The sequence below is a fragment of the Mustela erminea genome, chromosome 4 (genome assembly GCF_009829155.1).
Source record: "Mustela erminea isolate mMusErm1 chromosome 4, mMusErm1.Pri, whole genome shotgun sequence".
Classification (NCBI taxonomy): Eukaryota; Metazoa; Chordata; class Mammalia; order Carnivora; family Mustelidae; genus Mustela; species Mustela erminea.
The window spans coordinates 104109713-104126036 of record NC_045617.1 but is presented as its reverse complement, the minus strand read 5'-3'; the positions used below and the strand labels follow the sequence as shown (position 1 = coordinate 104126036).

General features: G+C 37.9%; 1 long non-coding RNA gene across 1 annotated transcript in view; it reads right to left on the bottom strand.

Annotated features, from left to right (window-relative positions):
* Positions 1–543: 543 nt before the first annotated feature.
* The window catches only part of LOC116588800, a 318200-nt gene continuing 302419 nt past the window's right edge, over positions 544–16324 (bottom strand). Inside the window, exon 5 of the long non-coding RNA XR_004285091.1 lies at positions 544–766. This is a non-coding gene — a long non-coding RNA (uncharacterized LOC116588800). The remainder of the gene's footprint in view (positions 767–16324) is intronic.

The window sequence follows — 16324 nt, the reverse complement described above, 5'->3', positions numbered from 1 at the left end:
AACAAAAGTGAAAATGAACTTTTGGGACTTCATCAAGATCAAAAGCTTCTGCACAGCAAAGGAAACAGTCAACAAAACAGTCAACCCACAGAATGGGAGAAAATATTCACAAATAACACTACAGACAAAAGGTTGATATCCAAGATCTATAAAGAACTCCTCAAACTCAACACACACAAAACAGATAATCACATCAAAAAATGGCCAGAAGACACGAACAGACACTTCTCCAAAGAAGACATACAAATGGCTAACAGACACATGAAAAAATGTTCATCGTTATTATGTTGTTTTTCTCAAATAATCCTTCAGAATGAGGGGAGAAATGAACAGGTACCACTTCATAAATTTACAGAGTGAAACTTGCCACGTGTGCCAACTGAAACACACACAAAACTGAGAACCATTATGGATCCTCCTCTGTCAAACGAGTATGTCTTTCAGATTCAACCAAATTCTGAAGAATGGTAGTAGCTCTCTTCTGTGTTTACAGAATACTCATACCTTTTATTTTATAGAACTTCTAATATATTTCTGTTGGATTTTTAAATTTTATTTTCATTAATTTGTCCTGAATGCATGTACTACATCTTCTGGATCAGAGACAGATTTCTTTTCTCACAGCAAATAGCACTGGTGTAAGTCTTATCCCTGAGGTAAGGCCATGATGGTTAATTGCCAGATCACACACTAAATTTAGGTGGCATCTCTCTTGTCTTCTTGTATCTGAAGTTGTTTCTCAGCCTTTGTCTTTCACGATATTTTTCTGGCAAAAAAAAAAAAAAATTAATGATACTCTTTTCACTTTCAAAAGTGTCCCAACTTGGACAATACATTGTATGTCACCTTATAAGTTCTGAGAGAAAATATTCCATGAATATTGCCATGTTTCTGCTTGATTATTGCTTTCTGAGCAAAAGGCACCAGCGCCTGGAATAAAAGATGATTGAATAGCAACCCTAAAGACAGAAAAAAGATGTATCTTCCCAGATCCATTTGCTTACATTGCAGGATAGTAGATTGGTACCCTCTCTCCATCTTCTCAGAGAGGATTTGTTTACATTCCAGACCAAAGGTCTTCTTTCTCTTTCCAAAAGGGAGGATTGGCAGACACGCCAGCCACCCCAAATAAACTCCAAGTTTCATATTTCAGAATTCTTCTCCTGTGGTGCAAATCTGGCTCTTACCAAATGGCCTGCATAGACCAAGATGTCAGAACAGGACAAGATGTTTTATGAGTAAAAGTTCTGTTCTATGATCCAGAGGTCTCATGTTTCTGCTGTATTTTAACTTGTTAGCTTACAAGACCCCTCAAAATTTCATACTTAACAATCTGTCATTAAGCACTTAATTGAAATGTTAAGAGGGGCACCAAAGGAAAAGGCCTGGTCCTCTTAGACTGGATTTATAATTCAGTAAAGAAAACAAACCTAAATTAAAATACAAGGAGGAAAAATGCAGTATATGCTATGGTCAAAAACTGGACTGTGGGAATATGCAGTGAATTATTATTTCTATTAACTAAATTTCACTATTGATTAATAAAAAGTCATGATGAGAAAGTAAAAATAAGTCAGGTCAATCTGTCTCACAGAAAAGATAATTTGTAGTGCACAGTATTTGATGGTCCAAAAACACATTTAGCTCAAACTTTTTAATTTTAATACCTGTACAAACTATTAGCCCTTATAATAAGTCAATTTGCATATAGTTATATACTTTACATTAATGAGCTGTTTACATATGATTTGAGAAATTTATATCCTTGATTTGTATGCAATGGCACAAATGCACAATGGCTGGGAAACAATCTGTATTTTAGGTTTAAAAGACACACATATTTCAAACAGTTGAGTCCCAGAAACATCTATATTTGGGGAAAAGAAATAATCTTACAGTGGAAGAAAATTAAACCATGGTTTCAGATAGGAGAGACTAATTAAAAATTTCATTACATTGAGGTTATATTGATGGACAAGGAAACGGTTTCATACATATACTGAGAGAGAAATGGATAATAAACTCAGAGAAGCAAGTTTAGCATAGAGCAACCAGAATAAAAACCATTGAAATAATAAAATCTGATGTGCATAAAATATTCTAATGCCAGTCTTGGATGAGATATTTATTACATTTCTCAGCTACAGAAAAATTAATGTTACAAACTCAATTTAAATACAATTATTATGAAATATCATTATAGAGATATTATATAAAGTTTTATAATTAAATTTTTTATAAAGGTAACATTGTACCACTGATAGTTCAAATGCAGATTACATAACCGTGATGGTTAATTTTATGTGTCAATTATATTGGGCCAAAGGATGCCCAGATGTCTTGTTACATATTATTGTAACCCGTGTGTTTGTGAGGGTGTTTCTAGAAAAGATCAGCATTTGAATTGGTGGGCTGAGTAAAGCAAATAGCTCTCCCCAGTGTGAACAGGCATCATCCAAACAATGAAAATAGAATAGAATCATGAAAAAATAGGGCTGAAACATCCAACATATGTATTTTTTTTAAGATTATTTATTTATTTATTTGGCAGAGAGAAAGAGAGAGAGGAAATAAAAAGCAGGGGGAATGGGAGAGGGAGCAGCAGGCTTCCCGCTGAGCAGGAAGCCCGATGTGGGGCTTGATCCCAGAATCCTGGGATCATAACCTGAGCTGAAGGCAGACACTTAATGACTAAGCCACTCAGATGCCCCATATATGGTTCTTGATGTAGGAAGATGTTGGGATTTGGAGCCAATGGCCAAGAAACAATTCTTGAGACATCTCTCGTGCAAAAAAGTGGTTTTATTAAAGCACAGGACAGGGCACCTGGGTGGTTCAGTAGGTTAAACCTCTGCCTTCTGCTCAGGTCATGGTCTCAGGGTCATGGGGTCAAGCTCACATTGGGCTATCTTCTCAGCAGGGAGCCTGCTTCCCCCTTTCTTTCTGCCTACCTTTCTGCCTACTTGTGATCTCTCTCTCTCTCTGTCAAAGAAATAAATAAAATCTTAAAAAAAAAAAAAAAAAAAAAAAGCATGGGACAGGACCCATGGGCAAAAAGAGCTGCATTGGGGTTGTGATAAGTGACTGTTACATACTTTCAAGTTGAGATGGGGTTAGGCATACCTCAAGCCTCCAAGGTATTTTGGAAACAAGGTTCCCAGGATCCTGAGGAGGCTAGCTATTATCGGAAAAAGGTCATTTATTACTGTTTAGTTAAAACTCAGACATGAGATTCTTCAGATGTCTGTCAGTGGGCCATATGCTTGGAGGATGATTGCCAACAAGTATCCAACGTGGGAGAGATAAAGGATGTTTCTAAAGAAATTTTTATATGTTAAAGTAGACTTACAGGATCCTGTGGGGTCAGGCTAAGATTGTTTCGTGCCCTTAGCAAAGCATTAACATCAAGGCAGTTGAGTTCCTAGAGGAACGTTGCTCTGCCTATTTCAAGGACGTGCCAAGGAGCTGTAGGTACTAAGGAAATTTGATTTTTCTCTTGCCTTTGTTTCCCACATCAGTTCTGATATGTTTCCTCACAAAATGTTAGGGCTTCACAGTATTATCTGTAATACTTTTTAGCTAATAAGTAATTTTTCAAAACTCCAGTTATCGTTTCCATTGAAATAAAATATCTGCCATAGGCAGAATGTCCTCTTAGGTAAATATACCTTCCAGGCTAACTTATCATGGGAAAAAAAAGATAAGTAATTTTTGTGACATAAATAGCTATTTAAATTCATGTTTTACTGGCACAATTCAATATTTTCTGGGTGATGATACCTGTTATATTTAGTCAATGACCTAAGTATAAGGGGAAAAAAAGAGTGAAACGTAATATCTTATGAAATGTTGATAAACCTTAATATCAATGGCAAGAAGATGATCAAAGGAAATTATGGATAAGGCCATTCCCCATTGTTTCTTCTACTAAAGCAGAGAAATTATTTCTCTGAAAGCAAAAGGTAATAGCTATGGAATATCAGAAAATGATAATCATTTATAAACCCAGAAAGGGGGTAAAAAGAAGTCGAAGAGCTGAAGGCAAGAGGGCAAGAAGAGAAAGGAGGGAAGTGATGGGTGGAGGGAGAGGAAAAGGGAGGAAGAAGGGAAGGAAAAAAGAGGGAAGGAATAAGGAAGGGGGGAAAGAGGAATGGAAAGAAGAAAGGAAAGAAAAAGGAGGAGGGAGAAAAGGAAGACAGAAGGACGGAGCATCTCCTGAATCTTCCATTACATTAAGGAAAGCTCTGTTTTCAAATTTTAAACCTGATCAGGACAGGTCCGTTCAGTTTTAGGTTGATGTTTGTTGTCTTACATATTCAATCCCATGTCCTTCCGGGCTGCCTACACGCCGCTACAACTTTTAGAAAGTCTTTCACGCTTACCTATTGCCTCCAGCCCCTTGTGCTCCAGCTGCACATCCAAGGAGTCTCACGGTGGAGGCTAAACATGTTTTCTTTTAAGAGTATGACAAGGAGAAATAGCAATGATGGGTAATTTGTCAAATGACACATAAATTAAAATAATAGAGAAAAATAATTTGGGGAGAGAGGTTTTTTTTTTCCTTCACAGTTTATATTATTACTGGGAATCAATGCTTATTTAATTATTTATTAAAGATTATTTATTTATTTAGAGAGCATGTATGAGAGAGTGTGAGCAGGAACAGAGAGAGGGAGAGAATCATAAGCAGACTCCACGCTGAGAACAGAGCCTAAAGAGGAGCTTAATTTCACAACCCTAACATTATGACATGAGCCAAAATCAAGTCAATCATGTGCTCAACTGACAGCCACCCATGCACCCCTCAATGCTCATTTTAAATGATATGGCATAAACCTATTTTACAATATTATCTACTTTTCTTTCCTTTTTTAAAGAATCAAATACCTTGGAAATATCTGCATTTATTCGATGATTCGTTCATTTAAAATGCATCCAGTCTTCTATCAAGTAGCTACCATACCAAGGCACCCTGCTCAGTAAAAGATGTACACAAAATTAAATGAGACTCATTGAATATAGTTTTTTAATTCATAAGAGTGTTATTAAAATACAGAGAAAGTAATCAGGCAGAGTCCAGTTTCTGTACTGCAGTAAAAATACTTATGAAAAAATCTTTTCATGCTTTGGCTAACTCTCCATTCAGGCTGAACAATGCACAAACCTCCACTAATAGTAAAAAATACTTACATAACATTTCTAAATGCTTTCTTCTGTATTAGCTAATTGAAATCACAAGAAACAGTAGATAGCAAAGGTCGTATTGCTGCTGTTTATAAATGAGGAAAATGAGACAAGTCTTATTTATTGTTTCAGAACACATAGAAAATCAACGGCAGAAACAAGATGAAAAGTCAGGCTCTCTTGAGTTTTTCCCATTTGTTTTTCCCACTACCCTACACTTTTATATATTTTTGTACATGCAAAATCTTTTGCACGGTTGCATGAAAAGACGGTAATAAATGACAAAATAAAGGCTAATTTTTTCCTTATAACTTAAGTGTTTAAAGAAGTCTTAGACAGGGGCACTGGGTGGTTCAGTGGGTTAGGCCTCTGCCTTCAGCTCAGGTCATGATCTCAAGGTCCTGAGATCGAGTGCCGCATGGGCCTCTCTGCTCAGCAGGGAGTCAGCTTCCCCCCCTTTCTCTGTCTGCTTCTCTGCCTACTTGTGATCTCTCTCTGTCAAATAAATAAAATAATCTTCTTTTAAGAAAAAAGAAGTCTTAGACATTCAAATATCCAATAAACATTAATGAACTAAAGTTGTATTAAGCCCACCTCCCTACCTGTCCTCTAGTGAGAATGTTAAGTGATTACATTCTTGTCCAAAGATCCAAGATGTATAACTGATCACTAAATAATTAAAACTATTATTTCTACTGTTTGCAGGACTATGTATGTATTAAGTAACTGTGATTGGTGATGTATGGTGGTTTGATCAAAGTCAAATAAATAATAAAGCAAGAACTTGAGTACATTTAAGATACAAAATATCAATTAAAAATAAGTATACATTAATAGTCCTTATTCATACCTGGTAATTGAATATGAATGTTTTAAATTTATCAAGGTCATATTAGTCAGAAAATAATAATTATTTCTGTCACTCACTTTTCATTCAGGTCCTTTCATAAATTATTACTCCAAAGTCATAATAGATCACTGATAGAATGTAGTGAACAATGAGAAACCTCAGCAAATGCATTTTTGTCAATTCTGTGCTGATATAAGGTAACATACACATTTTTCAATTAACACAGAGCACAAGCAGATTTTTTAAAATTTGGGATAGAGAAATTTAATAATAAACAGAAACAAATGAAAATTATATAGAACGGAAAGTCTCTATGTGAGCAGTGTGTGCCAAGAGAGCCAAAGAAGAAAAAGCAAAAACCTTAACTTCCCTTTACCTCTTTGTCTATTGTCTGTTTCAAAATTCCAAGGGATGACTGCCTTACACCTTCTGGAAGATGCGCTGATATGAAAACCTGTAGGATCCCAGGGCTACAGCCTGTCAGCCCTTGGATTTAAGTCAGCTGCAGGTTCTTCCCCGGGAGAATTAGCACAAGAATGACTTGACTTATGTATTTTCAATGGATGCAAATGTCAACCTTATCACCACGGAAGACATATGGTACCCAGTTCTGAAAGCTGAATTCCCTTTCATAATGAATTCAAATCTCCTGCTGGGATCGGAACTTGGTGCAGGGAAAGGCTGAGGTCAACGTGCCTAGAGGGTTGCTTCAGTGCCCCACGCAGTGCCTGGAGCTACCTGAAAATGTCAGTTTTTAGAACATGTTTCTGCAAGTTGCTTTTACAAAAGTGTGTAGCTACAATAAAAGCAGAGATTTTAAAAAGTCATTGAATTTTTTTGGGGGGGGGCAAAGAAAATCATATAATGCAGGGTCACTCGGTTAATGTGAAAGTGTCTTCTGCTTTTTTCCCAGATTTCCTTGAAATGTGCAGAGGAAAATTGCCAGTACATAAATTTTAGATAACATGAAATCACCATTGGATTTCAGCTGTCATACTTGGATAGCTGCTGGGGTTGTCTGGTTCTACAGAGGTGATAATCTGGCCTAAAGCTTTCTTCCTACACAGCCCACTGATGAACAAACTTGGTCAAAATCCCTACTTTTGCCCTGCGGTCCACCTAAACAGTTTTGTTCCAAAATTACAACTCCATTGTATCAGTTTGCTCAAGAGGCCATAACAAAACACCACCGGCTGGTGGCTTAAAAAAACAGAAATTTGTTTCTCACACTTCTGGAGGCAGAAAGTCCAAGATCAAGATGTCAGCAGGTTTGGTTTCTCCTGAGGCCTCAGTCCTTGGCTTGCAGAAGGCCATTTTTCTTGCTGTCTCCTCACGTGGTCTCTCTTCTGTATGTGCACATATATGGTGTCTCTCTGTATCTCGAATTTCTTCTTCTTACAAGGACACCAGTCTGATTGGATTAGGCCTAACCTAAGGGCCTCATTTTAACCTAATCACCTCTTTAAAGGCCCTAGGTCCCCAAACTGTCAAATTCTGAGGTACTAGGGATTAAAACCTCAAGATATGAATTTTGACAGGACACGAGACAGCATAACATGCATCATGTGACATTACAAACTGGTTCCTATTATAACGGATCCCATAGGCAACAGTCCTGCTCAATCTGCAGATTTGCGAATCCTGGTCCTGTTTGCATCCTGAGTATTAAGCAACTCAAAGATCCGGTTAGTGGCCCTTGCACTAGTTTCCTGGTACAATTATTTCCCCACTTTCTATATTTTTTCATCCAGGATTTTATTTTATTTTTAAAGATTTTATTTATTTATCCAACAGACAGAGATCACAGGCAGAGAGGCAGGCAGAGAGAGAGGAAGGGAAGCAGGCTCCCTGCTGAGCAGAGAGCCAGATGCGGGCCTCGATCCCAGGACCCTGAGATCATGACCTGAGCAGAAGGCAGCGGCTTAACCCACTAAGCCACCCAGGCACCCTCATCCAGGATTTTAATTTTAATATGCCTATCGCATAATAATCCTTAACTAGTAGATCATGCAGTATGGCAAAACTAGTCTGGGTTTATAGCCTAGCTCTCTACTCATTGCATACTGTGTGATTCTGGCAGGTTTCTATGTTCCAGTTTCCTCAAGTGTAAAATGGGTATAGTAACAATATATGTAATTCAGAGTTGTTCCTGGTAAATGAGTACAATAGTATGTAAATCTCTTTGCACCAGACACATTGTAAGCACCATGTAAGCGACTGTTACATGTAAGCTAATTTTATGTAACCGATTTATATGAGTTTTAAATGTCAAAATAAAGAAAGAAATTTCTGATGAGTGTAGACTTTCAGAATACTATCTAAAAGACTGTAAATGCATACTTGTGTCAAAAATTTGTTTAATCTTCTAGTTGATCCAATCTCACCTCTATTTCATAGCTACACTTGTTTTTTTTTATTTCCTTGTTTTCAGTGAAATTTCCTTGTTTTATTTCTGAATTTCCTTGTTTTATTTCTTCATTTAGGATAAATGTACTTTATCTCTCTTATCGCTAGAAGCCCCTTAGCTGCTTTTCTTCACCTCTCCAACCCTTTCTCCAAGGCTACTACAGAACTTGTCACCTAACTCAAACAATACTATATTAGCTATATTTGTATGGAAACACAAACTTGAGAATCACATGGCAATTACTCTCTTGGAGCCAGCAGGTTCGGTTCTTCCTGCCTGCTGCCTTATGGATGTTTAACTGTCAGGATCTATGATGATTTATATACTTTGAGATCTGTTTTTCATTTCACTTTGGGCTGCTCAGATCTGTGTCTGTGGAGATGATCTCCAGGCTTTGGTAGGATTTTCTTCTCTCAACATTGCTGATTTGAGCCTGTTTTCTCTATTACTGCAGCTGTGCTTCCTCCGTAAGGCAAGCAGCCCATACTTCATACTGTGATCTTCAGAATAAGACAGGGAATGCAACATATTCTGTGCAATTCCATCCTACACTCCTAATTAGAACCCTTGCCCATCCTCTCAAATGATAACCTTGTTTCTTGTTTCACCAAAAATAAAACGTCAGAAAAGGCCTTATCTTCCCAGCACCGAAACATCAGCCTGCATCTGTACCCAGGTCCTCTGTCTCTCTTCGGTTACAAGAAGCTATCACTGCTCCTGTCTACAAGATGACCCTTCCACAGGTGTACTGGATCCCAGCCAGCACCACCAACTCAAGGTCTTTGATCCTCTAACAATCTCCTTTTCCATATCATCATTTCTTCTGTCTCTATTGGCTCATTCTCATCAACAAATAAAACGTAAAGCCAAATATCCTTCCCTTCATTCCAAATCACTGCCCAGGGGTACTGTGTTGTTCCCCTGCTTCCCTCTGCAGTTAAATTCTTCTAAGGAATTATCTGTAATCCATGTTTCCACTTTCTCACTGACCATTTTCTCTGGAATCTACTGTATCAAGAATTTAGCCTTAACAAAACTCTGCAACTGACCCTCTGAAAGCAAACAGTGACCTCCCTGCTATCATCTCCAAAGTCAGTTCTCAGTTTTCTTCTGTAACTTCTCAGTAGCAGTGAACATGGCTGACCACTGCCCGTTCTTGGAACTTTCTTTGCTTGACTTGTGCAGCATAAACATCCTATAAATATCACAAGCTTTAGAGTCAGGCAAATATGAACACAATTTCTGGACTTCCACCCCGTACCTGTTAGACTTCAGCCAAATTATTAAAGCTCTCTGAGCTAGTATTTGTATTTCTGTTTAACAACAAGCCACCTGGGCACTCCATCAGTGTTTGTATTTCTGTAAAACAGGGATAATAATACCTCTCCTCCTGTAGGGTGTAATAAGTATTAAAGAGTATTAGAACACCTTGGCTTAATTTAGCACCACATCACAAATACTCAACAAATAATAAATATTAGCATTATTATTATTGCTTTATCTGATTCTTGTTTTCACACTTCTGCTTATGTCTTTACATCTGTGTAGTAAAAGTAGTGGTTTTCTCTCTAATTACCTTCACCTGTGGAAATCCTACCACTTTCTTAAGATCCCTTTTCAATACAGTCTCTTCCATGAAGGCTCCTTCTTATATGCTTCTGAAAGACAGTGATTCCTTTCGATAAGCCCTTAATTATGATCCCCACAGCTGTTATTCATGAACACATCTTCTTTCTCTTACTAGTTTTAAGTTTCCAGTAGGTAAAACCCGTCTGTAAAATAAATAAATTAAAACAAAAAAAATCCTCACAAGATTCATAATTTGGTAATGTCTCAAGTTTGGAAAATTTTGTAAACATTTGGCCAGTATCGTAATATTACATAACCAAGGACTATGAAAAAATTTTGAGCTTAAAAGCAAACTTTATCTCGGGGCACCTGGGTGGCTTAGTCAGTTAAGCAGCCGACTCTGATTTTAGCTCAGGTTGTGATCGCAGGACTCTGGGATGGAGCCCCACAATGGGCTCCGTGCTCAGCAGGGAGTCTGCTCGAAAATTCTCTCTATCCCTTTGCTTATCCCCCTGCTCATGTGCTACCACAAACGCATACACACTCCTTCTCTAAAATAAATAAATAAATCTTAAAAAAAAAAAAGCAAACTTTATCTGTAATTATGGGAAGCCAGTGCTCCCAGCAAAATTAAATACTTGAAAGGTCCACGTATGCCTGTAAAGACATCTTCATGTAAAGAAAGAGGCCATGAAGAGAAGAGAGACTGTGGAGGAGGAGAGACTACAAAGGATAAGGGAGAAAAGCAAGCCAATCCAGACTACCCCAGCTAAGGTACCAGCCATGTACATGAAGATGCCTTGGATCCTCCGGTCCCAGTCAAAAAATTCGGGCAGCACTACATGAAGCAGAAAACAAACCACTCCTCTCGAGGCCTACCCCAATTGCAGATTAAAAGTTTGTTGTTAACTGCCCAAGGCTTAGAAATAATGCTCTCAAAAGGAAATGATTCAAACTACTCTTCTGCAAAATCCTGTAGCATCACTTTCTATACTGTGTAGAACAAAATATCTCTCAGACTAAATTCTATGTAATATCCTTGAGAGGGATTTCTATGTCTTATTTATCTTTGCATTTCCCAGCCAGTATGATATTTTCTTGTATAGGACTCAATGAACACATCTGTCCCTGAGTGACTGGTTGGGTGGTCATATATGCCAATCACACATGCAAACTCTATACAGTTAGATAAGGAAAAGTCCCTCCTCACCCAAAGCGATCAATGTCCTTTTTGGCACCTTGGAGTATGCTGTATCAACCAGCTCAGCCCAAGGTGACGTTGAGGTATTCCTAACAGTATCGATATTTGCTACATAACAGCTTGAGCTGTTGAGATAAAATCAACCATTAGAATTCATTTATTTTTAGTTTACCTTCCGCAGATATATTTTAAAGTAAAATTGCTGTCCTGAAGTCCATTTTCCACTTTTTTACACATGCATTATCATTTTCCTATAGATTTTCAAGTATTTCACTGTGAAATAGATGTTTTTTTCTCCAAACATATGCATTCACAACAATGACGGCAGCAGCTCATGTTGGCTCCCAGGAGAGGTTTAGTATACCTCACAGCATGGAACTGGCCTTGTGGCATGAAGGGAATAAAATGGAGACTATACAGTGGAAGGAAGCAAGCAAAATATGGAGCAAACATGGGCAAGAAGGAAAAATACAGCACAAAGTTTCAGGGACGATAGCCCAACTCCTGGCTGACTATGAGCATCTGTCAGTAACGATGAGTCAGAGAAAAAGAGCAGGGGCATAGCTAAGGGAATGCGGTCAGAGAAGATATTCAGTGCCAGGTACCGTACGTCGTTAATTGGGTATATCAGTTACAAGCAGGGGAAAAGATGTGAAAAGCAGAAGCTGAACCCTGGCAAAAAGCTGTAGGATCCTCCTAAGTAAAGGCAGGTTAAAACTGGCCGCCGGGTGAGGGCATACTTGACAGATTGCTGTATTTTGGGGGACAGGGATAGGAGATCAAAATTTCAGCAAGCTAGCATTTTTTTAAACCCCCCAAATAACAAGTTTTTGTAAACTCCAGATCCCTCACCCCTTCCTCCATGAAAGAAGAGAATACTATTTTTGACTCAATTGGTGATGGTAATAATTACCACTTATTTTTGGTTACTATATCAATCCAACAGGGAAATAATATCTCTTTTTGTAGATGAAAAAACTGAGGTCATGAAAAAGACACTTAGTCATCCAGGATTTAAACACAGGTCTATTGACACCAAGCTTGAGCTCATGCCACAGTATTTCCATCCTCTGAGAACTTCCGTTACTCTGCAAGACCAGGCCCCAAGGTAGCGGAGCAAGGAAGCCTGCAAGAGGAGGATGACTATTCTTAACAGTTTTGTTGAACTGGAGGTAGGGATTGACACTTACATTAAGATCAAATATTTACACTGGAACAGAATGACACATACCACGCCTAAAATGATAGGCTCCGAATTTAAGAAAAGAGATAAAACTCTAACACTGTGCTAAGGAATAGCACAGAGGACTTTAGGAGAAGGGAGGGGAAAATGAAGGGGGGCAGAACCAGAGGGGGAGATGAACCATGAGAGACTATGGACTCCAGGAATCAAACTGAGGGTTTTAGAAGGAGGGGGTGGGGGGACAGATGAGCCCGGGGGTGGGTATTAAAGAGGGCATGTATTACATGGAGCACGGGTGTTATACGCAAACAATGAGTCATGGGACACTACATCGAAAAACTAATGTTGTACTGTATGGTGACTAACATAACATAATAAAAAAAAAAAGAACAACAAAAAAAGAAACTATAACACTGTGAATTTGAAAAACAGTTTCATCAGGAAACATGGCTGCCAAAAAATATATATATATACATGCTTATATACATACAAAGTAGCCACTTTTTACATCTTCTTATGACTACTTCTGGGTGTATGACTAGTAATGTGTGACAAAATTCTCTCTATAGATTCAATGATTGTGTCCCCACCAAATTCCTATTTTGAAGCCCTAACTCCCTATATGGCTGTATTTGAAAATAGGGACCCTAAGGAAACTATCAAACTTTAAAAGTCATAAGGGTGGAGGCCCTGATTTGAAGGATCAATACACTTAAAGGAGAGATACCAGAGACTTTACTCTTCCTATGTGTGAACAAAGAAGAGGTTACAAGAGCACAAAGCAAGATGACAGCCACCCATAAGCCAAAAGAAGAGACCCCAGAATGAAATTACCTTGCCAGCTCCTTTATTTTAAACTTGCCAGCCTCCAGAATGATGAAAAATAGATTTCTGTTGCTTAAGCTACCCAGTCTATGGTATTTTGTTAGAGGAGCTAAAGCTGACTCATATATGGTTCATGCCCAACAATAAGGAAGAAATTAACAAACTCGCTCAGTTAACACAAAGGTTCCTTGTGTACATAAAACTGCTAATTTTTAAGCTCCTATTTTGGATCTGGTTTGCAATATTATGAACAAATATCCTTAAAATGTGGATTTTTCTTCTCCAATTGACACAGTATGGCACTCCGAGCCGATAAACAGTGCTCATCTTCATTTCTTTTGACATATTCCTTTTCTTTCAGGAGCCAGTCAGATATTAACTTCCTCCAATATTTAAGAGCTTAAACTTTGGAGTGGGATAACCAAGATTCTAATCATGGCTTGGTCACTACTAGCATTGAGCAAGCTCCACAACTGAGCCAAGACTTGATTTCCCTGTCTTTAGAAAGGGACTAATGATACTGACCTCATATATTTGCACTGTTACCACTCCTTCTACTGCTACTAGTTCTATTACTGACACTATTGCTCCAACAAGAACAACCATATAATGCACTATATATCAAGGGTTTACTATGTGCTGGGCACTGGACTAATTGCTTTACCTACATGTCTACACTCTGACTAATCCAAATGCCAATTTTTCAAAGAGGTGGTATGTTGATCCTAATTGTACAGATGAAAAGGTTTAGAGGCTAAACGTCTTAAGTAATGCAAATGGTAAGTTCTGAAAAGCTAGGATAAAAACCAGGATTTGTAGCATTTTCAAAAAGTGTACTCTCAACCAGCAGACAACACTGCCTATAATAACGGAATCAGCTCGTGTATGTAAAGTGTTTGGTACAAAGCTGGGAAAGACTGGAACCTCCCTAAAGCATTCTTGGAGCTATTTTACCCACAGCGAAGCCTTTTCCGCCCTCCCCAGTCATTCACTGTTCTATGTTCTCCAAGTGAATATTGGTACATATGTTCATATCTTTATCTTTCTGTACAGATCTTTACTGATCACCTTTTTGTTAAAATTAAGTGTATATTCGCTTCTCTTAGACCATGGGCTACTAGAGAATAAGAAACCTTATTCAAGCCTGTTACAACCTCGTCCTCACTACCTCATTCCTCTATCCAGACAGAGTTGTCTTTCTCCTTTAAGACCGTACTTTGCTTTAAACATACATGGACTATAGCCCCTTTCACATCACAGCTACTCACATTGATGCCAGTCTTTACGTAAAGGCAAGACATTCATCATACTCATCTCTACACTGAAGTACCTCCCACATTGTAGGAACATAATACATATCAGTGAATGGATGAGTTGGTATGTGAATGAATGTTATTTTGATTTCCTGATTGTGTCTTTTCTCTTACATTTGTTCAATAGCAATAAGTTATAAAAGCTCTAATCTAAAATCCTAACCCATGGGTTAAAATATAAACTGGAAAGAGATCATCAATCAGTAGAAAATATTATTTATATAATTGTATCAACTTTTATTTTAGATCATTATATGTGAAATAGCAAACTCTGGAGGATACAACAAAAATACCTTTCATTTATACCACGCTTTTAATTTTCACAGTGATGCTGTGGGAAACAAAGTCTTGTTTCCCTTTGGCCTGTAAGTAAACTAAGGCTTAGAAAGAAGATGAAGTGATTTGCTGAAGGTCCCAGGGCTGGCAAGTGATGCAATTGGTCCCCAAGTCCAATTCCCGAATATGAAGTCTGGATTTCTGCATAAACTAGAGCTATCTTGATATATTACTTGGAAAATTTCTGAAAATCACCACCAAAATAAACTCATTAGGCTGAAAAGCTAAATAACTTGGGGGTGGGGAGGAAAAAGAAAGGAGGGTTTTGTTTTGTTTTGTTTTGTTTTTGTATATTCACTTAAGTTGTCCAGGTAAGATACTCAGATTTATAATTGTTTGAATGGCAGTTTCTTTTTCCATCCTGCCATGGGTCTAGGAAATGGATGCCCTGTGCTCTTCTTGGCTAACTCTGAAAGAAAAGAGATACAGAGGCTCCTTGGCCCCATGGGCTGTGCCTAGGTATAACTTGCTGTGCCCAGGGCAAGTCAGCAGTTACACATGACTACTTATTCTCCAACCTATATGGTGGTTACTTAATAATGGAAAAAATTATTGAAAACTGGTCTCCAACTGTGTATAAATTATCTGAAAAAAATTTAAAAATTAAAATAAAAAAACTCACCTCAGATTCTAATTTTGCATTAATGTTACTTCTAAAACAGCATTACAGTTAAACATATACCGAGAATAAGTCAGTCTTCAAAGGCATAATTTTTATTGAGTGGTAAACCTTATGGTCTACAGCTACTCTAGAACAAACCCACTCTGAAATCTGGTACCTAAAAAGAAATCATTTCTTAATTCCTGGAGTTAACTAATGCAGCTATTCTGACAATGCTATTTGAATATTTGAAAATGTATTATGGAGAACAATAACTCATTCCCCCATAAATTGTTGCCAAACAAATGAACCCAAAGGCCATTAATGCACCAGCTGTTGCAATTAACCAATACTTCTAACTTGCTGATCTGGCAATATGTAATAGAGGAGAGATATAGGCAGCTGGGAATAAATGTGGAAAGTATTATAGAGATAAAGCTCAATTTAAAAATCCAGGATAGTAGGGGGGAAAGCACCTTACACCATTATATAAGCAAACACAAACCATGCACACTTCATGATGACCAACAATGTTTACATCTGGAATTCAGAACAGCTGAGACCTGAAGATACACATGGGGTCTATTCTTGCCAAATCACAGTGGGTTTGCCATGTAAATCAGTGAAGGTGACTGTAATGTTTGGTGATGTTTCATTCCATGATGTTTCAAGCCATAAACCTGCTATACAGAAGCAGCATGTTTCTGCCTACGCTATGGTTCTTATCTTGGATCTCTCTCTAATGGGGTGCTCCCAGCCTGTATCTCCATGTAAAACAATCTGTTTAGCACTTCTGGGCTGCTAAGACCTGCTAAGCATGTATTGGATTTTGTTGTTATTGTTGTTGGGTATTGT